Below are 22,994 nucleotides of genomic sequence, written 5' to 3' on the forward strand. Positions count from 1 at the left end.
AGAGATCGGTTCAGATTCTGATAGAGCTACCCTATATATCTCCATATATATTCTCATAAATTCCCCATAAAAGCGTTAATTTAATATATACAGCTCTACTATTTATTCAGAGTGGTGTAGGGTATCATAAAGTCGGCCTACACCGACTTTGTCCTTTCTGATAAATGTTACAGCAGTTTTACTAGGGGGCATTGGTTTTGATAGAGTTTGCACCCTTACGTTGTCTGAAAAGTCAGGAATATTTTTAATTTCTATTTCTTTCGAATTTCTATTTCATTTCAAAATTCTTCTTCAAATTTATATCGGAGAGCCACGGACATAACTATCCGATTTCAAATGCAATGCAATTTAGAGATAAAAATATTGTTATAAGCTCAATGTTATCCATCTTTGTCGACCAGTATTAGCGTTAGGCTGATAGTGAATAGAATAGATGAGTGTCAAGTAGTATTATCTTCTACCCTCATCAGGAATATATAAATCTTATATAATACTAAGTTTAGAGTACATAAAAGAATACAGATATAAATTATGGGCTGAAATTGAACTAATCAACACGAAGCTCCTTTGTTCTTTTACGAAGAAGCCAGTTGCCAGAAGATGATTTAAGCCAGTCAAAAAAAGGTTGTTATATACTCTCACCTTTATAGGTTTATTTTCGGGATATATAAAATGTTAAAGTGCTTTAGCAATATACTTCGATGAGGCGACTTTTCTTCTTTAAATCGACGAAGGGCAATGTTTCACACATGGCACTGGCGTGTCATTTTTCTTATAGTTCTAGTAGTAGAAGCTACAAAAATAATCCCCTTCCTACAATTTATGCACGAAAATATTAACATGTTGCTCTGCTTCAAGACTCCTGTACGTCTTAGCCACCAGTAACCACATTTACCACCAGGTTATGCCACATTTCCTTCAAAATCATTCATTCCCAACTTTAAGTCATCACTCTGCTCCACCTCTTTTTTTACGACTCATCAAACCTCCCTCTAAGTATTTTCATGATAAAAGGGAATCGGTATGTAAACCCATATAACAAAACATTTGTTTTTGTCTCGTACTTGCTGAGAACATAGATATGTCGGTGGGTGTGTGTATGTGTGTGCAGGCCGCATAATATAACACTAAAATTTAATTGTGGTTTTATCTCTGTCTAAATGGTTGTGTGTGTGTGTGTGCCATTAATTTACATCCAACGTCCCACTCTTCCCTCCGTTGATATATAAAATTTTGTTTTTCTGGCATTTTTAACCTCTGGCAATGCCACCTGCAGCTATTTGGTCGACCGATGTGCTATGTGTGGCTTCCGTGTCTGTCTACAGTTCTTGTCAATTAATTAGCAGCAATCAGACGCCACATACATATTTGTTTGGTTTTATCAATGATTATGATCGTGGGTAGTTGCCATGTTTTTATATGAGAGAAGGGAGGATGTATTTGTAGAGAGAAAAGAATAATTGCTTTACAATTTTATAGTATGACTAGCAAGTGCCCGCTATTTCGTCAGCGAAAAGTCTATCCTATTATGTTAGGTTCGTTCTACATTTAGTGTTAGATCTTCTTTGTACTCAAAATGCACAACTTGTTCAGTTTGAAAAAATTTTTCAATCAAAAATTCATACGTCGCACAAAATTTTCAGATCTTCAAGGTTTTATATATTATTTCAATTTTTTCCTTTTTCGAAGGATTAATAGCAAAATGTTACCTTTCACATTAAAAAGTCACCAAAAACTTTTCAATTCGAAGTTTACCGGGGAGGATATTAGTAAAACCATTGCAAAAGAGACCCACATTCAATTTTTCTTTCTTAGACTATTTTAACGTTTTCATATGTAGAGCCTAGAAACCAATTGTGACCTCAATATCAAATTCCATAACTTCAGATCTATTGCTTCACTCAATACCAAATTTGGAAACAATTAGTACTCATATCCAAAACAAACTCCTCTGAGATCCAAAATTAATACCATATAGTACTTTTCGAACAATTATAGAACACATTTGCAAAACCACCACCAGATTATTACAGAAACTTCAATATCAAATTAGCCCTTCAATTTCCCCTCAACCGTAGACAGCAACATATCAAATTTCAGCTCAATTCCTTCACCCAGTAGCAAATTGAGTTTTATTTAGTACTTTTCTTACAATTATTGTACACATCTCCAAAACTACCTCCATATCTCCATCTCAGATAACAACGGATACCTCGATATAAAATTTCAGGATTCCAGCTGTATACATTCACCCAATACTAAATTTAGTAACATTTAGTACTTTTCGTACAAATATAGGACACATTCCAAACGCTCCTCTAAATTTCAATTAAAGGTACCAACGGTGATCTCGATATTTCCCACCTCCAAATACCAAATGTAATACCATTTAGTACTTTTCGTACAACTATAGGACGCATTCACCTTCAAATCTCAACCTTAGACACCGTCAGTAACCTAAATATCAAATTTAAGAAGTTTAGCTCTACCCCTTCACCCAATAACAAACTTAGTACTATTTAGTACTTTTGGTACAATTATAGTACACATTTCAAATCACATCCATGAACCGCGACGCTAATACTAAATTTTAGATTTCAAGCACTATCTATTCACTCAATATCAAATTGCACCAAATATAGTGCTATTCGTGCACTTATGGTACACATTTCCAAAACCTCCTCCATATTTCAATTCAAGATGACTACAGAGCCTACAATTTGAGATGAGTACAGAGCCTACAATTTGACCACAATTTGAGGATCTCAGCACTCCAAAATTAGTACCAATTAGTACGTTTTGTACAAATTTAAGATGCGATCCAAAACCACCCCTAATCTCAACCTCAGAGAACATCTGTGATCTAAATATCAAATTTCAAAATATTATCTCTATCCCTTCACCCAATAACAAAACTAGTACCATTTAGTACTTTTCGTAGAATTATTGCACACATTTCCGAAGTCACCCCCATAAGTCTACTTCACACATGAACCTTCTACCAAATTTCAAACTACAAGCACCATCTGTTCACCCAATACCAATTTTTAGCAAATATAGTACTATTTAATCGAACAATTTTGGTACACATTTCCAAGATCACCTCTTTATCACAAACCTACCACCAACAGGGACCCCAATACAAAATTCCAGCTTCCTCGGTTCACCCTAACCCAACCTGTTCCCAATTTTGTACCATTTTACAGTTTGCCCACTTAGTACACATTTCCAACCCCACTTTCGTATCTCATATTTACTTCCAAACCTTGATTCTCCTACCAACATTTCAAGTTATTTGCTTTATCCTTTAACATAATACCAAATGGTACAATTTTAGAAGTTTAGTACCTTTTTAGAACTTTTCGTAACCATAAAGTTCGAAATTCCAAAAAAAAAACCTGTGGAACATCTAACCTGCACTCCATCAGTGACTCTTATTCCAAAATTCTAGCTCATTGCGTTTGTCCAATACAAAGTAATTTTTATACCCTCCACCTTGGAAAGGAGAATATATTAACTTTGTCATTCTGTTTGTAACATCCTTAAATATTCGTCTGTCTGTCCGTCTGTCTGTCTGTTGAAATCACGATACAGCCCACATTACTTGACGTAGAGCGCCAAAATTTAGTAGAGCAATTTGTATTGTGTCTAGGATGATAGGTATTGAAAATGAGTTATATCGGTCCACGTTTTGATATAGTCTCCATATAACGGTAACTCCCGATATTCGGTATTTAGATGATTTATGCCACATTTTTTCACGGATTTCTCTGAAAATTTGTGTTTGCAGGTCATAACGGATCCCAGTTCGTGTGGCGAGACATTGCATGTATAGGTCGACGCTTTGGTATAGCCCATATAAACGTACCTCCCGATATTCGGTATTTTGATTATTTTTGCCAAATTTTTTCACGGCTTTGTCTAAAAATTGGTATTTGTTGGTCAAAATGGGTTCCAGATCCGGTGCGAAACATTGTATGCAGGGGTCCAGGATTTGGTATAGCCCTCATATGACGGTACCTCCCGATATTCGGTATTTTGATGGTTTTTGCACATTTTTTCATTGATTTGTCTAAAAATTGCTATTTGTAGGTCATAATGGGCCCTAGTTCGTGTGGCGAAACATTGTATGTAAAGGTCCACGATTTGGTATAGCCCTCATATGACGGTACCTCCCGATATTCGGTATTTTGATGGTTTTTGCACATTTTTTCATTGATTTGTCTAAAAATTGCTATTTGTAGGTCATAATGGGCCCTAGTTCGTGTGGCGAAACATTGTATGTAAAGGTCCACGATTTGGTATAGCCCTCATATGACGGTAGCTCCCGATATTCGGTATTTTGATGGTTTTTGCACATTTTTTCATTGATTTGTCTAAAAATTGCTATTTGTAGGTCTGAAAATTGGTAGTTGCTGGTCATAATGGGTTCTAGCTCCTTTGGCGAAACACTGTATCTATAGGTCCACGTTTTGGTATAGCCCAAACATAACGGTACCTCCAGATGTTTGGTATTTTGATGCTTTTTGGCACATTTTACCATGAATTTTTCTAAAAGTTGGTATATGTGGGTCATAATGGGCTCTAATGTTTCCTTTACCCTAAGGTGGAGGGTATTTAAAGTTTGGCCTGGCCGAACTTAATGTTTTTTTACTCGTTAATATATTTCAGTACTTTTCGTACCCCTTTAGTGTGAATTTCCAAAAACTCAGTCTTATCACATGCCTCCGCACCAAGACTGACCATCTAGCATCATTTCAAGATTCTAGCTTCAGCCCTATTCGTTGATTCTCAATCAGTCAGTCAGTTATTTCAAATAGATTAGCATTCTGAGTCAAGATTCATTATTAATCCCATTTTCTCAATGGTTATGTTTTACTTCACAATTTCATTAATTTTCGTCCATTTAATAAGCCAAACAACATTATAAATAATTTCCCCCAATTACCATAAAATCCATTCCCACCTTACAGACAATGCTGTATTAGGTTAACACCACTGCTTAAAGCTTCCCCTACCAACATCAACACATATGCCTACACGTATATTTCCTACCAATCTATTACAAAAACACACATACCAACTTTCTCAGCTTTGTTCCTATAATGATTCTATGTTTGTTTGTTTGTTTTCACCAGTATTTACAGATGTATAAACAGGTATTTGTATTCATTTGTGCATGCATCACATAAACACACGCACACACACATTCATAGCACCAGACCACATGTAGATTTATGTCACCACATTCTTATCAGTTAATGTTGGGATAATTTATATTCCAGATATGCTTAACTCTTTGTCATTGATTTAAATAATCTAATTGAAATTTAATTTGAACTCTTCTATGCAAACAATGGCACAGGGAGAGTGCTTCGAACCATAGTCTCGAGAGAGCGAGAGAGACAGAATTTCTTGGAGGGAAATGATACCCACAGTCACATCCTGTGATTATTTACATGACTGTGACCTATTAAGATTAACAAGAGCTGCAAATGGTGTCACATTCTCAGTGACGAGGAAAGGAGCGGGAAAAATTTGTTAAGGAAGTGTAGAGATTATAATGATTTCCACTACGTTCGAAAGTATGTATTCCAAAGTGTTTAATCCTTATAACATACTATAAAATATATTAAAACGTTATCTGCAACATATGAGCAATAATGAGAGCATAATCGATACAAATGATTTTGACTTCATCTAGGACATATAAAATCATTATAGAAACAATTTAGCCGTATCCTGTGACCTAAGGACATAAGTCCGCAAGTGAATTTTATAAGGTATATTTTGTATTACTTATTGCCTGATAACCAACATTTCTAAACTTAGGTCTTACGGGAGTTAAGCAAAGAAAACATGTGACCGTTATCCATGTTCTTCCAGAAAATATGGTGGACTATGTGTGTCTAGAATTTAGAATAAGAGTCACTGATGGAATGAAGAATAGATGTACAAAACGGTTTTTGGCAAATATTACTTTAAGGTTACGAAAATTTCTAAAATGGTACTGTTATGATAGTAGGATCTAGTGCGATTCAATCCAAACACATAAATTTGAACTGACACTTAGTATCCAAATTAATTTCCTTCCAAGCACATGAACTTGAAGGAAGCCGCCTAGATAGTAATTAAAACTCTTAGTTTAGTCACTACAAAAGACGACTGAATTTTCTTTATTTCTGGCTGTCTTTATATACATAATTTCTTAACATAATTAATTAAAAAATGCTATTGATAAATGCTGATATAAATTAATTGTAATGTAGGTCGGTTACTAGTAGACATTAAATGCTATGTAAGCAAAATAAATAAATGTGTTAAAGAAACTTAAAAACATTGCAAAAGTGAATGAACCAATGGCCAATGAACTAAAATAAAGAAAATTAACTGTAACAATAAAATAGTCCAAATATGTGATATAATAATGCTGTATAAGCAGTTTTAAAACTTATAAATATGTAGGTGTGTTTGATTTTGTATTTATTGTTTGCTTTTGGTAATTAAATCTAAAGTATGTTTATAGAACAATAAAAAAATATTTATGTATGTTTTAACAGGTACCATTTGGTATTACGTGAACAGATTTGAAATTTGAACTATCTGAAATATGTACTAAGTGCGCGAACTGCACTAAATGGTAAATGAATTTTGAAATATTGTGCTTTTTATACCCTCCAACATACATAGTATGGAGGGTATATTAAGTTCGTCATTCCGTTTGTAACTCATCGAAATAATCATTTTAGATCCGACAAAGTATATATATTCTTGATCAGCGTAAAATTCTAAGACGATTTAGACCTGTCCGTCTGTTGTAATTACGCTACAGTCGAATTATGATAGGAAGCTAAAATTTTTCACAGGTTTTCAAGTTCGAAGATAGGCTATATCGGTCCACGATATCGTATAGCCCCCATAAAACGGTACCCCCCGATATTCAGTATTTTGAAGATGTTAGCCATATTATTTAATGGAATTGTCTGAAATTTCACACAAGGAATCCCTAGTGGGTACTTTATAACTCGGTAGAGAGTTGTCTATATAGGTCCACGATATCGTATATCCCCCATATAACAGTACCCCCCGATTTTCGGTATTTTGATGATTTCAGCCACATTTTTCAATAGAATTGTCTGAAATTCCATGCGAGGAGTTCATTGTGAGTCTTGGAAGAGAATTGTCTATATAGGTCAACGATATCGTTTAGCCCTCATATAACGGTACCCCCGATATTCGGGTTTTTGATGATTTTAATCATATATCTCAATGGAATTGTCTGAAATTCCACACAAGAAGTTAATTGTGAGTACTTTACCTCCAGACCTAGATTTGTCTGTAAAGGTCCACAATATCGTATATTCCCCAATACATCGGCACCTTACAATATTCGGTATTTTTAAGATTTTAAGAGAATTTTTAATAAACTTTTTTTTTTTTTTTTTTTTGAAAATTTTCTAAATCGTTCCAAATGGTGGAGGGTATTCAAAGTTCATCTTTGCCGAACTTACTGCTAAACTTAATTTGGTGTTGATATCTAAATAGTACTATATTGGGTACAATTTGGTATAGGGTGAACATATAGTTCTTAAATTCTAAAATAGTACAATTGGGTATTTTGTGAATGGGTAGAGCTATAATTTGGTGTGAGAATTTAGGTTTGAAAGCAAGTTTGATACATGAAGGTCGTTTTGAAAATGTGTACTACAAGTGCACGAAAAGTTCTAAATGGTACTAATTTTGGAACGAATTGGTTTAGAGTGCACGTATGAACCTGGAATTTTAAAATATTGTATTGGGGTGCTTTTTCGTGGTAGGTTTTGATAAAGAGCTGGTTTTGGATATGTATACTATAAGTGCACGAAATTGCTAAATGGTACTAAACCTGGTATTGGGAAAGCAGATAGTGCGTATAGTCTAAAATTCTGTATTAGGGTCGCTGTTCACGCGTAACTTTGACATGTGAAGGTGGATTTGGAACTGTGTATTATAATTGTACGAAAACTACTTAATGCTTGGTGCAATTTGATATTGAGCGAATAGAAAGTTCTAGAAATCTGAAATTTAGTATTAGGATCGCTGTTCATGAACACATAGAAAAGTTTTCGAAAATGTAAACTATAATTGTACGAAAGTACTAAATTTGGTTTTGATTGAAGCAATAGATCTAAAACCCTGAAATTTGATATTAAGCTCACTGCTGGTAGCTGAGGTTAACATGAGTTTTTTTTTTGGTTTGTTAGAAAATGTACAAAAAGTACAAAAAGTACCAAATAGAACTAAATTTGGTATTGGGATGGAGATAAAAATCTGAAATTTTATATATTAGGTTACTAGTTGTATCTGTGCTTGAGATGTGGCGGTGGTTTTGTAATACGTCCTATATTTATACTAAATGGTACTAAATTTAGTGTCTCTGTACCATATTTGGTACAATTTGCTATTGGGTGAGTAGGTAGTTTTTGAAATCTGAAATTTGGTGTAAGGGTCGCTGTTCATGTATAGCTTGGATATATGGAGGTGATTTCGAAAATGTGTACTATAATTGTACGAAAAGTAATAAATAGGAATTTGCTGTTAGGTGAAGGAACAGATCTGAAATTTGATATTAAAATCACTGTTCTTAGCCGAGGATGAAATATTGAGTTGGTTTCGGAAATGTGTATTATAATTGCACAAAAAGTACCAAATATTACTAAATTTAGTATTGGGTGAAGGGATGGAGATAAATTCTGAAATTTGATTTTAAGATTACGAGTGTTATTTGTGCTTGAGATGTGGCGGTGGTTTTGTAATACGTCCTATATTTATACGAAAAGTACTAAATGGTACTAAATTTGGTGTGGGATGAAGGGATAGGGCTGGAACTCTCAAATTTGATATTGAAGTCCCTGTTGGTATCAAAATAATACTATATTTAGTACAATTTGGAATTGAGTGAACAGATGGACCTTGAAATCTGGAATTTTATATAAGGATCGCTGTTCATGTGTAGCCTGGACATTTCGAAGTAATTTCGGAAATATGTACTATATTTTTACGAAAATTACTAAATGATACTAAATTTGCTCTGGGTTGAAGGGATAGAGGGAAAATTCTGAAATTTGATATTAAGAACATTTTTGGTATCTGAGGTATGAGATTTGATGGTGGTTTTGGAAATGTGTACCATAACTGTATGAAAAGTACTAAATGGCACTTAATTTGGTATTGGTAGAAGAAAGAGATCTGAAATCCTCTAATTCCTCTAACCCTCAACCTCAGCTACCAATAGTGACATCTATAGTTGAGGATGAAATATGAAGGTGTTTTTGAAATTGCGTAGATGATTTCGGAAATATGTACTATAAACGTACGAAAAGTACTGAATGGTACTGAATGGTACCATATTTGATATTAAATGAAGGGATAGAGATACAATTCTGAAATTTGATATTTAGATTAACTGTGTTTGAGATTTGGGGGCAGTTTGGAAATGCGTTCTTCATTTCTACGAGAAGTACTAAATGGTAATAAATTTGGTATTAAGTTGTTGTGGCAGGCTGGAATTTTCATATTGAAGTCTTTGTTGGTATGTGGTTTTAAGATATGGCGGTGGTTTTGCAAATGCGTACTATAATTGTTCGAAAAGTACTAAAAGGTACTAGTTTTTATCATCGTGGGTATCTAGGATACATCTATCAGACACCTGATTGTACGTATAAATAGGCAGATGGATGGGCAAACCAAATCTACTCCTAATGTCCAAAAACTTATTTCGTCCCTATAGACCTATGATGTAGCTCCCGATAAGTTTCAAATCACGTTTTACTTGTTGGATAGGTCATTAGCTTTCAAATGATACCAATATTGTCAATATCGGTAAAATTATAGTAGATATGGATCTATACTTTCCCTCTAGAAAAAAAAATTAAAAAAATACAAGAGTTTTTACCAAACTAGAGTTGTTGTTCCCCCTTCAATATCTGAAACCAAAAATTGATTCAACATAACCTAGTAACGTAGCGGCTACTCCTAGCTTTTTATAGAAGACAAATAGCAATGATGATTTGTTCTTATTAAAAATTAAAATTTTCAAATTAGTTTTCAAAATATGGCTAAAATGTAAAAAATATTTGAGATCGGAGTATACCCTTATATGCGGGCTATACCAACATGTGAACTTACTTGGCTTGATCTGTATTTTGCATAAAAGATTCTATATGTGATCCAAAGGCCGACAAGATTTAAATTTGTCAGTAATATTACGATGTACCAATTTTGAACCAAATCGAATGTTCCCTTCGGGAGTTATCGTGCGCCCAGCCATATAGACGGACGGACACCTCTAGGTTGACCCCAAATGTCTTGAAACGGATTAGGTCCAAAGGGACCTAGGGTCTAAAACCGTTACATCCATGGGGCATGTTTTGGCCGTATCATATATACCCTCTGTAGCAATATGGTTGAGAATATAAAACAACTTTTTTAACCTTGCCTGTGGTGAACCTTTCCCCACCACAGCTTGGCTCTTGTAAAATATATTTTAGCTGAAAAGCATGATACGGCACTTTCTTTTATTTCGAGCCATTTAAAATGTAAATATATATTTATTTATAAACAACACGAATAAAATACGATGTCTAGCCAATAAAAATTAATCTCTTTTCTAGGACTGGACGCAAACATTTCTCATCTACCTCTTGTCTGGCTGATTTATAATCAATAGACGCTTAGACACAACAAGTCCTTACGTATGAAGGGGGCAACAATTGGCTTGCATGTTACGTGAAAATGCCGACAAACAGATGATAAGCTGTTCGGTCGAATCACTGACCAAAAGGGAGAATAGACAGGTAATGGCCCTTTTGGTGGGGAGTGATTAGCAGCTCACCAGCCACCAACAGAAATGCGTATTCACGGTGTTATGGCTTTTGTATGATAAACACATGGTCAAAAGACTCACTAAAATTCTTCGCCGCTGTAAATCATTTGCACATTATATGAACTCCATTACATGCCATTTTCCGCAATAAAGAAGGAAAACGGCAAAACAAACGGAGTGTAATGGACTAAGGTTGCGGCAAATACGCACACACCCAAGTACATACATGTATGGGGAAATTCCATGCACAAGGAGGGGAAGAGAAGTGAATATGCCACGAAGTATGTGTTTGTCTGTGTGCTGTTTTACGGTTAGTACCGTATGAAGCTTACAGCTTATGACAGCATCCAAAGGCGAACATTTAAAGAGGAGTTCTAATGTTTGACATCTTTGATGTTGTCGTAGACACACTCAAAATACTTAGTTAGCTGGCAATAAGTGGAATACACCAACACACACCCACATGCAGAACATGAACAACGACCACTCACGCTCTCCCACACACACACACAGCCAATATTTTTATTCACACATTTACTCTACCTACCTTCGTATGAAGCTGCTCTTGTTGCTTGTTGTTTTCTTATGGGTATTTCGAGTATGTCCGCTGGTGTGCCTGCATTTGAGAATACGACCGTGTATGGCAGTCTATACCCGTTATGTATTTAAGTGTTGTTACAGGCAATTGTTTAAGGATCAGGATTTCAAGAGAAGTTCTTCTTTTTTTCATTTTTTATTTCTTGTAGAATACGCCACACCGTGGCATGGCACACGGAAGAAAGCTGAAACAAAAGAAAATATGTTAAAACTTTTTCTTCTACACTTGCTTGCCGGTTTGTTATTGTAACTTTTGTTGGAGTACAAAGAATTTGGCCCCAAGACCGTTTGGGAATACAACAGCAGCAACAGAAGCAGCAACAACTTGAATGGAAACACCATCATGGTGTGGAATAAGAGCACAGTGCTATGAATATGTATGTAATGTTGTAGTGAAGGAAATGTAATAAAAGATTAGTTTATAAATCATCGTATGGTCATTTCGATAAATGCCAATAATAGTTGGAATGGATTTAGATTTTCTTGTATTGAATTTTATTGAAAGAAATTGATATTGTGCTTTATTGTTATATCTATCGAGACCTGCAAGTGTCAAATTTACAATTACAATTATACCCTCCATCATAAATAGCATGGAAGGTATATTAAGTTCGTCATTCATTTTGTAACTCATCGAAATAATAATTTTAGATCTAACAAGTAAAAAGCTGTAAGTTCGGCAGGGTCGAACTTTGAATACCCTCAATCATTTGGAACGAATTTGGCAATTAAACAAATAATATTAATAATAATATTCGTTAAAAATTCTGTTAAAATCTTAAAAAATTCCGAATCTAGCCTTTATGTTAGGGTCTATACGACGACATGGACCTGCACAGGCAAATTTTGTCATAAGCCATTATAATATTCAATTGCGAAACTTGAAAAAAAATCGGTGAGTTATGAAGCTAAATCATAAAAATACTGAATATCTGGAAGTTCCTTTATATGGGGGCTATACGAAGACGTAGACATGCACAGACAATTTTCTGTCTTAGGCTGTAGTATCCATTACGAGCTTCAAATACCAAATTTGAATCAATTCCGGTTATTAATATCGATAAAATCATCAAAATATCAAATATGGGGGCTATACGGAGGCGTAGACCGGCACAGACAATTTTCTGTCACAGGATGCGGTATCCATTACGAACTTCAAATATCAAATTTGAAACAATTTCGGTTATTAATATCGATAAAATCATCAAAATATCAAATATAGGGAGGTATCAGCATATGAGGGATATTCGAAGACATGGACATGCACAGACAATTTTCTGTCAGAGGCTGTAATATCCACTGCGAACTTCAAATACCAAATATGAAACAGTTCCGGTGAATATTGTCGGTAAAATCGTCAAGATACCGAGTATCGGGAGGTGTCGTTATATGGGGTTTAGACAAAGACGTGGACCTGCACGGACAATTTTCTGTCGTAGAATTTCGAATCCATTACGAACTTCAAATATCAAATTTGAAACATTTCCTGTGAATGATGTAGCTTAAATCACAAAAATACCAAAAATAGGGAGGTACAATTATATGGCGGCTATACGAAAACGTGAATCTGCATGGCCCATTTTCAATACCTGCGGATATAACATATATTTCTGCAAAATTTCACCAATTTGCTTCATTTCGTTTGGAAGCTAGAGTGACTTCCACAGACGGACGGGCGCCATAATGTTTACATTTTGTTTTAAATTTTATTGATAAACACAAAAAATTTCGGAAATAGCATCAAATTTTAGAATAAGTTTAGATTTGTTCGAATTGGTCAACTTTGGCACGAATTATGGCCTCCAAACGGCCAATGAAATGTTTCTCTGCGGTATTTTGGCCCATTCCCGGCGAAGCGCTTGCATGTGGTGATCGAGACTGTTATTTTTTAGTGCCAACCTTGCTTTCCAAAATACTTCAGACACAATAGTCCAACGGATTGGTATCCGGAGATTTAGGTGGCCATTTTGTGCTGAAAATGAAGCGAGGAACTTCATTTTGTAACCGTTCTTAGGTGGCTGAGTGCGATGGAGCAGAGACCTGTTGGAATGTCCAAGGTCTACGGCCAAAATGTTTGCGTGTCCAAGGCTTTAATACACCCTCCAGAATATTTTCCCGATAATATTCGGCCATTCGTGATGCCACGGTCGATTATTACGAGCGGAGAGAGACCATAGGGTGTTATGGCGGCCTACACCATCACCATGGCCGGCGCTTGAGTTCTAGTGGCCAACTCTGGTGGCCAACCGAAGGTGCACATTTTCAGCTGACCTCTTTGGCAAGTAAACACGATCATTTTGTTTGTTCACAAACTGCTGGACAACGAATGGTTTCTCATCGGAGAGAACCAAATTCGGTAGTTCACCACTATCGGCCAAGCGAAGCAACTCGTTAGCCCTTTTGAGTCTATTTTCTTTCTGTAGCGGTGTAAGTTCTTGCACCTATTGGACTTATAATGGCTTTTCCCCTGAACTAATTTTTCAATATTTGCCGAATGGAATATTGCGTTATGTTCACCTCACAAGCCATTTTTCGGCAACTGCGACCCGTGTCGAACTTTTCGAACCTTTTCTGCTGATTTTGCTGTTTTCTTCCGTCCACTTTCTTGACGTCGGGCTGCGCTACCAGCTACGGTAATTAGCGATGGTAAGAACACAAAAGATTTATTCACACTTAAATGCTGGAGTGCTCTTGCGATAGCCAGTTGTTGTTTTCCAGCCAAATATAAAGAAATCATAGTATCGCGCTTGAATTCTATCACGAATAACTTTTTTTGTGGAAACTTCTCACCAAAAAGCTTTTGTACGCTTGTAAACAATATAATGAGATGTCACTGGAATAATTTTAAAAGCTGTCGGACTAGTGGCTTAGAATTGACAACAGTCTGAAATTGGTTGCAATTTTTCAATCTCACCCTGTACATATTTACGTCGATATTTATCCAGTTCCCTTCATATTTTCGCTTCTAATTTTAAGTAGAATTTTGAGTTAATGAACAGTTTTTAACTTGGGAAAATATTAATTGAACCCTTCCAAATTGTTTAGTAATTTGTTTCTTAAAATAAGATAGTAAGTACTAAGTAATTCAGGAGTATGTTGTAAAAAATACTAAAAAAAAAAAAGGTTAAAATTTTCCTTAGTTTGCAATAATTTTCATGATAAAGCAAAAAATCTGTAGACGTTACATAACTACATAACGTTGTTTTCAATAGACTGTTCGTCTTAATTTAATGTTGAAATACCAGGCACTCAAATCAATGCAAACATTGCGGATACACATACCCACATACATATATTCATTCTTACATACATACGTACATCTGCCTTTGGGCATACATGTAAACATACACATGTGTGTCTGTACATGTTCGGACATATTCAGTCCATAGACAGTCATCGTTTGTTAATACATAAATTAAATACTTTAAGCAAGTGTCAAACTCACAATTACAACGAAATAAAGAAGGTCTTTACAATACAAAAGATGCTTTATAATACAGACTGTGGCAGAGGCAGTCAGTCACAGCAGCAGAACATTAGGCATTTCGTAGAATCGAAAATTGACAACGAGAGCGAGAATATATATTAGGGTGGAGGGGAGATGAAGTGGCCCAATAGTAGTATTTTGTGGCAAATAATTTTGTAGAATAGTTTTTAACCATATTTTGTATGAAGGACCAGAAACGACTCGTTTGATGATTCCTTGAGACTTAAATTATTTGATACTAATACTAATATTCAGGAAAATGGATTGGAAAATATGACGTGACCCCCACATAAATAAAATCAGGGAATATCTTTTTCATTCAATATCGGAATATCATTGACATTTTTATACCCTCCACAATACTATGAGGGTATGTGAAGGTATAGAAAGCGATGTCTCTCTGCTGAACCTTGAACCAAGATAAAAGGCTAAAATTTTTAACACATGTGTATTTTGCCGGTAGGCAGGTTATGTTCCTGAATGGGTTATGTCGTTTCACGTTTTCGTATAGACCCCACGTAACGGTACCGCCCGGTATTCGGTATTTAGACGTTTTCAGAGATATTATTTACCGGAATTATTTCACATTTCGTATTTTAAGTTCGTAATAGGTAAACAGCCTATGCCAGAAAATGGTCTATGCAGGATCACCTCTTCGTATAACCCACATATAATGGTTTCTCCCTTTTTCGGATTTTTGTTGATTTTCGCGACATTATTAAACTGAATTGTCTCAAACTTCATATTTAAAGTTCGTATAGGTAATAGGTCAGCCTATGAAAAAACAAGTAAAAAAGCTGTAAGTTCGGCCGGGCCGAACTTTGAATACCCTCCACCATTTCACAATTTTCAAAAAAATAAAATCCGTTAACAACTCTGTTAAAATCTTAAAAATACCGAATGTAGTCGTATATTAGGGTCTATACGACGACGTGGACCTGCATAGGCAACTTTTGTCACAAGCTATTACAATATTCAAATGCGAAACTTGAAAAAAGGATCTGTTTATAATGTAGCTAAAATCATTAAAATATCGAATATAAGGAGGTACCATGGGGGTTATAAAACGTGGACCTGCACAGACAATTTTCTGTAATAGGCTGTAGTATCCATTACGAACTTCAAATACAAAATTTGGAATAATTCCGGTAAATAATGTCGCTAAAATCATCAAAATCCGTTATATGGGAGCTATACGAAGACGTGGACCTGCTCCGACAATTTTTTGTCATAGGCTGAAGTATTCATAACGAACTTCAAATAAAAAATTTGAAATAGTTCCGGTAAATAATGTCTCTAAAATCATCAGAATACCCAATATTGGGAGTTACCGTTGTATGGGGGCTATACGAAGACGTGGACCTACATGGCTCATTTTCCGTCCTTGGATGTGGTATCCATTACGAACTTCAAATACCAAAATTAAAACAATTCCGGTAAATAATATCGCTAAAATCATCAAAATATCGAATATCGGGTGGTACCGTTAAATGGGGCTATACGAAGACGTGGACCCACATGGCCCATTTTCTGTTTTGTGCTGTAGTATCTGTTACGAGCTTAAAATACCAAATTTGAAACAATTCCGGTAAATAATGTCGCTAAAATCATCAAAATATCGAAAATCGGGGGTACCGTTATATGGGAGACGTGGACCTACATAGCCCATTTTCAATACCAAAAGTGCTGCAGACATAATACACATTTGAGTAAAATTTTATCAACCTACTTCATTTCGTTCGGAAGCTAGAGGGATTTCCACAGACGGACAGAAGGACAGACATTGATAAATCGACATAGAATTGTATGCTGATCAAGAATATATATACTTTGTGGGGTCTAAAATGTATATTTCGATGTGTTACAAATGGAATGACAAACTTAATATACCCTCCATACTATGGTGGAGGGCATAAAAAATTGTGTATTCAGGTTCACGTCTTCAAGAATTTTTTGGCAAATAATTTTCTGGAATACTCTGACTAGATACGACCCCATTTATAGGGAGTTTCTTTTACCATATTTTGAATAAAGGACCAAAACACCCGTTTGATGATTCCTTTGATTGTACGACTCTACTATTAATTCTCAGTCAATCTAACATGACCTCCACTATAAGTTAAATCAGGGAATATATTTTTTTAAATAGCGTTTCTACTTAATTAGAACTTAAAATATCAAGATATAGACAAATTAAATCGAAGGCATGGCCGAAACTTTAAAAATACTTGAAATCGAAGATATCCGCACAAGGTGACAATTCCAAAAAGTGGATCGATTTTGCCCATTCTTTGTATAAATGATTCTGAGTGTACTCCAAGGATCTCTATTAAATTTCAAATCTCTATCGTAAATATTGCGAAATATATGTCAAAATATAAGAGTAACATTTTATATAGCCAAAACTACAGAAGATCAATAACCAGAACTCCTTTGGGTCCCCTTGATATTTTCCACAACCCAGACTGGGCGGTATGCTGTGAAATTTAAGAAAATTTGTAGCTAATTTAAAGAAAGTGCTAATTTTTTCAGGAATGGACTATGTTTTTTTACCTACAGAGGGTGTATATCATTTTTACGACCGAAGCGAGCCTCATCAAAATAACGGTGTTTGATCAAATACGTTTCAGGTCATTTGGAGATGATCTAAGGTTGTCCGTCCGTCTGGCTGGATGGTCGCACGATAACTCTCGAAGGGAGTATCCGATTTGGTCAAAACTGGGTACATCGTAATATTAGTATCAAACACAGATCGAGTTTGGAGAAGGGCAACATTGGTGCACTCCTCCTGGTACCTCCCCCACAAAAGGCAATATTTTCATATATTACTTTAGAGAACGAGGCGGAATCATTCAATTTTACAAATTTAAATATTCTTTTCAGTGCGAGGTCAGGTGTGATAATATACTATATCGGCTCACTCCATTAAGTACTTCCCCCACAACGGGTCGAAATTTTTAATAAATAAATATCTCATAAAATACGAAATTAGCATTCAATTCCCTTCCAATTCCACACATTCCAATATTTTTATTTACTAAAGATTTGGTATAAACGTGGGATATATCTACTCCCCTTGGTAAAAAGGTATTGAAAATTGTGACCTTTTGTGTGTGAGGAACCAGAAGGATATATTTCAGATATATTTCATCTTCACAGCAGATCTTGTGTTAGCATAAATGTTTTATGTGTGAAATTATAATTTGATGTTTTTTTAATCTTTAGCCTTATGTGAGGCAGTTACAGGAAGAAATGGTCCGATATCTACCATCTTTATAACAGATTTTGTGTTGATCGAAAAATTTAGATGTACCAAGTCGGTATGGAATCGGACAAAATTCTGACCCTGTGTGGGGGAAGAAGTGGACGGATACATCTCATTTTCACAGCAGATCTTGCTTTAGTAGAAATAATGGGATATGTGAAATATAAAGAGAAACGTATGCTAAGATCGGATTTCATGATCGTTTTGGTTATTCAATATGTTGACCCAGCATCCTTTTAACCGATCTTGTGTTGATGGAATTATTGGGATATACCAAGTCTGTATGGAATCGGATGTTAATTTCGCGTTTTATGAGATTCATTGATATTCAAAATGTTGACCCTTGATTGGTGGAGTGAATGGATATTGGGAACATTGTTGCAACAATATTTTGACACACAATCGAAACAGGCGTTTCTTTCCTTTGGTGTTCTATAATAAAATTTGATGAAGAATGCTTTCGTCTTTGACGTCATGCTTCTACAATTATTTTTATTGGAGATTTTTTCTACAAAATCACATTCAGTACTTCTTTAACCCTAAAATGTCTTTTTTATACCCTCCACCATACTATGGAGGGTATATTAACTTTGTCATTCCGTTTGTAACTCCTCGAAATACTCATGTCAGACCCAACAAAGTATATATATTCTTGATCAGCGTAAAATTCTAAGTCGATTTAGCCATGTCCGTCTGTCTGTCTGTCTGTCTGTCTGTCTGTCCGTCTGTCTGTTGTAATCACGCTATCTTTCGAACGAAATGAGATAGAAGGCTAAAATTTCGCACACGTGTTTATTTTTCCAGTAGGCAGGTTAAGTTCGTAAATGGGCCATGTAGGTCCACGTTTTCATATAGCCCCCATATAACGGTACCTCCCGATATTCGGTATTGTGATGATTCTTGCGACATTACTCACCGGAATTATTTTAAATTTGGTATTTGAAGTTCGTAATGAATACTACAGCATAAAGAAAAAATTTGTCGGTGCATGTCAACGTCTTCGTATAGCCCCCATATATCGGTACCTCCCTATATTCGGTATTTTGATGATTTTAGCGACATTATTCACCGAAATTGTTTCAACTTTGGTATTTGAAGTTCGAAATAGATACTACACCCTATGACAGAAAATTATCTGGGCAGGTCCACGTCTTCGTATAGCCCCCATATAACGGTACCTCCCGATATTCGGTATTGTGATGATTCTTGCGACATTACTCACCGGAATTATTTTAAATTTGGTATTTGAAGTTCGTAATGAATACTACAGCATAAAGAAAAAATTTGTCGGTGCATGTCAACGTCTTCGTATAGCCCCCATATATCGGTACCTCCCTATATTCGGTATTTTGATGATTTTAGCGACATTATTTAACCGGAATTGTTTCAAATTTGGTATTTGAGATTCATAATGGATACGGTATTTTGATGATTTTAGCGACATTATTCACCGAAATTGTTTCAACTTTGGTATTTGAAGTTCGAAATAGATACTACACCCTATGACAGAAAATTATCTGGGCAGGTCCACGTCTTCGTATAGCCCCCATATAACGGTACCTCCCGATATTCGGTATTGTGATGATTCTTGCGACATTACTCACCGGAATTATTTTAAATTTGGTATTTGAAGTTCGTAATGAATACTACAGCATAAAGAAAAAATTTGTCGGTGCATGTCAACGTCTTCGTATAGCCCCCATATATCGGTACCTCCCTATATTCGGTATTTTGATGATTTTAGCGACATTATTTAACCGGAATTGTTTCAAATTTGGTATTTGAGATTCATAATGGATACTACAGCCTATGACAGAAAATTGTCTGTGCAGGTCCACGTCTTCGTATAGCCCCCATATAACGGTACCTCCCAAAATTCGGTATTTTGATGATTTTAGCGTCATTATTCACCGGAATTGTTTTAATTTACGTATTAAGAGTTCGTAATGGGAACTACAGTCTGTGACAGAAATTTGCCTATGCAGGTCCAGGTCTTCTTAAAGGCTCCATATATCAGTACCTCCCTATATTCGGTATTTTGACGAGTTTAGGTACAATACCCACCGAAATTGTTTAAGATATCTTATTTGACGTTAGTAATGGATGCTATAGCCTGCGACAGAAAATTGTCTATGCTGGGCCAGGTCTTCGCACAGCTCCGATATGATGGTACCTCCCTATATACGATATTTTGATGATTTTAGCTACATTATTCACCGTTTATTTCAAATTTAGAATTTAAATTTGGGTAAAACATAGACCCTTGACGTCTTCTAGGACCTATAGTACAATCGTATAAGAAATTTTGACTTACTACGATCGCGTTTAAAGGGAGTTTTTAACCATATTTAAAAAAGGAACAAAAACACCTCTTTTTGACTCGCTCGAGGGTAACAATTTTCGAATATTCTCGAATTTTTATCTGAAATATATACCAAAAATGAACCGATTTCGAAGAATCTTAAAAAGAAAATGTTCATAAATGTAGGTTACCTTCAAAACGCCGATATAAGTATTTCCTATCAGTGTTGTCAACTGGATTTTTCCTTTATTTATTCAAAATATTGAATTTTGTCAAACAATGCAATCCACCCCAATGTGTATCGACATCCCATCATACACATTCCAGATATGAGCGCCAAAACCAAGTCTGGTATGAAGTCACGCGGAATGTTCTTTAGAAATTCCTTATGGCTTGATGGCGAAACAAAACCAACAATCCGACATTCTTTGTTACACTTGGGTTCCTTTTTCCCCCCCTCTCTCCCATTCCCTCTTTTTCCCCTCAGCTTGCTACCTCTCATATTGCTGTTTAAAGTCCATGCCCGACAAGTCCTGAAGATGATTTAAATGTTGGCGAAAGGATGTTTCAGAGAAAGCAAAAAAAAATGAATCTTTATTCTGCGAATGATGATGAAGCTGTTAATATTCTTTTCAAACTAAGGCCAAGCGTACAGAAAATAAGTGACACCAGAAACGGGATGACGATTATAATGTAACACGACGAAGGTTTCTCATTGCTTTCGACGACATTTGATGGTTTCCCGTGGATGTCTTGGGATATTGTGAGGACGGGGAGGGGGCACATGGGCTTTGACGTATGCAAAACAAGTCAAAAGACTGTTAAGTGGGTTCACCCAAAGGTTGAAAATTAAGCCGTTGTTGTCATTGTAATTGTTTAGTGTGGCTGATGTGGTTGTTGCTGCTGTTGTTTTTGTTTTTTTCTTCGCCCGATTTTTTCTTCTTCCCATTTTACCCATTCATTTGCAAGTTAATTTTTTTATTTGGCTGAGTTTTCATTTGCCTTTGTCGTTGTTTTCATTTGCCTTTGTCGTTGTTGTTTTTGTTTCATTATTACATTCATTTTTCCCCATAGACCTCCTCCCTTGCCACGTCTCTTGTGGAGGCATAAAATTAACAGAAGATGTAAAAATTTTGTATGCAAATTTTCGTTTCGTTTCGTTTTTTTTTTTTTTTTTTGTTTCTGCAAAGAAAATATGATAAATATTTCAGTTGGAGGGGTGGGGTGGGGGTGAAGGCGTTTGGTGTTACTGGAAAATCTTGGTTCATAACGATGACAACGACCGCGACATACCAACGAACCATCAAACCAGCCAGCAAACCAGTGAACATGGATAAAGTTGAAGAATAAAACACCAAACCAACAATCAAGCAAAAAAAGAAAAATGTAAAGAAGTTATAAAACATGGAGGAGAAGGGGGTTGCTTGTGGGGGACGGTGGTTGAGGAAAGAAAAACTTGTTAACACTTCAAGTGTCGAAATGAAAATAATTTAAGTTAATATTATGAATTTGTAGACATCCCTTTGCCAATGTGTTAATGTATGAGTGGATGTGAGTGTGTAGGTAAAAGAGGGAGCGAGAGAAGGAGAGAGAAATGTGGCCAAGTGTCTTAAGTGACATTTCGCACAAGTCCTGTCGCCTTTTTTCCTGATGGGGTTGTTTCATAATTTGCGGAAGGTTCAAATTTCATGTAATTTAATCAGAAGGCCTTTTGGTAAATCAACTCCTTTACAGGAAGACCAATAAACAGGAATGAAACAAAAATAAGTGAGGGTAATTCGAGGTTAATTTTTTCGACAAACCTTTGGTGATAAAGTGATCTCTTTTTGTTATGGCCACCATCTTGCATAAAAGTTTGAACAAAGCAACTATGAATATTTTTATAAGAGCCATAAATGAGTTGTAAAGTTTAGATGATCTGAACTAATACCGAAAAAAAAGGATAATAATTTAAATATTATCGATACAACATTTTGAGGAATAGCGGAGAAATACATCAAAAATTCATCAATGTTTGGGTATGATAAAATAATAATAAAAAAAAAATTTCTTTTTTTTTAAACCCCACCATACATAGTATGGAAGGTATATTCGGTTCGTCAGATGGGCTATATCGGTATCGGTATCGTATAGACCCAATATAACGGTATTTTGATGATTTTAGCCACATTTTTCAATGGAATTGACTGAAAATCCACACAAGTAGTTCCTTGTGGGTACTTTATACCTCGGCAGAGAATTATCTATATAGGTCCACAATATCGTATAGCCCCCATATAAAGGTACCCCCACGGTATTCGGTATTTTGATTATTTTACCAACATTTTTTCAATGGAATTGTCTGAAATTCCACGAAAGGAGTCCCTTGTGGGCATTTTACAACCTCAAAAAGAATTGTCTATATAAGTTTACAATACCGTATATCCCCCATATAACGGTACCCCCCGATATTTGGTAGTTTGATGATTTTATCCACACT

The 22,994-nt window shown here is 35.5% G+C and overlaps 1 protein-coding gene across 1 annotated transcript in view; it reads right to left on the reverse strand.

Annotated features, from left to right (window-relative positions):
- LOC101900285 (uncharacterized) overlaps positions 1-11,631 on the reverse strand; it is a 510,960-nt gene extending 499,329 nt beyond the window's left edge. Inside the window, exon 1 of the mRNA XM_059129113.1 lies at positions 11,412-11,631. The gene's annotated coding sequence lies outside the window, so the exon portion shown is untranslated. The remainder of the gene's footprint in view (positions 1-11,411) is intronic.
- Between the last annotated feature and the right edge of the window lie 11,363 nt (positions 11,632-22,994).

The sequence above is a fragment of the Musca domestica genome, unplaced genomic scaffold, assembly GCF_030504385.1.
Source record: "Musca domestica strain aabys unplaced genomic scaffold, Musca_domestica.polishedcontigs.V.1.1 6, whole genome shotgun sequence".
Taxonomy (NCBI): Eukaryota; Metazoa; Arthropoda; class Insecta; order Diptera; family Muscidae; genus Musca; species Musca domestica.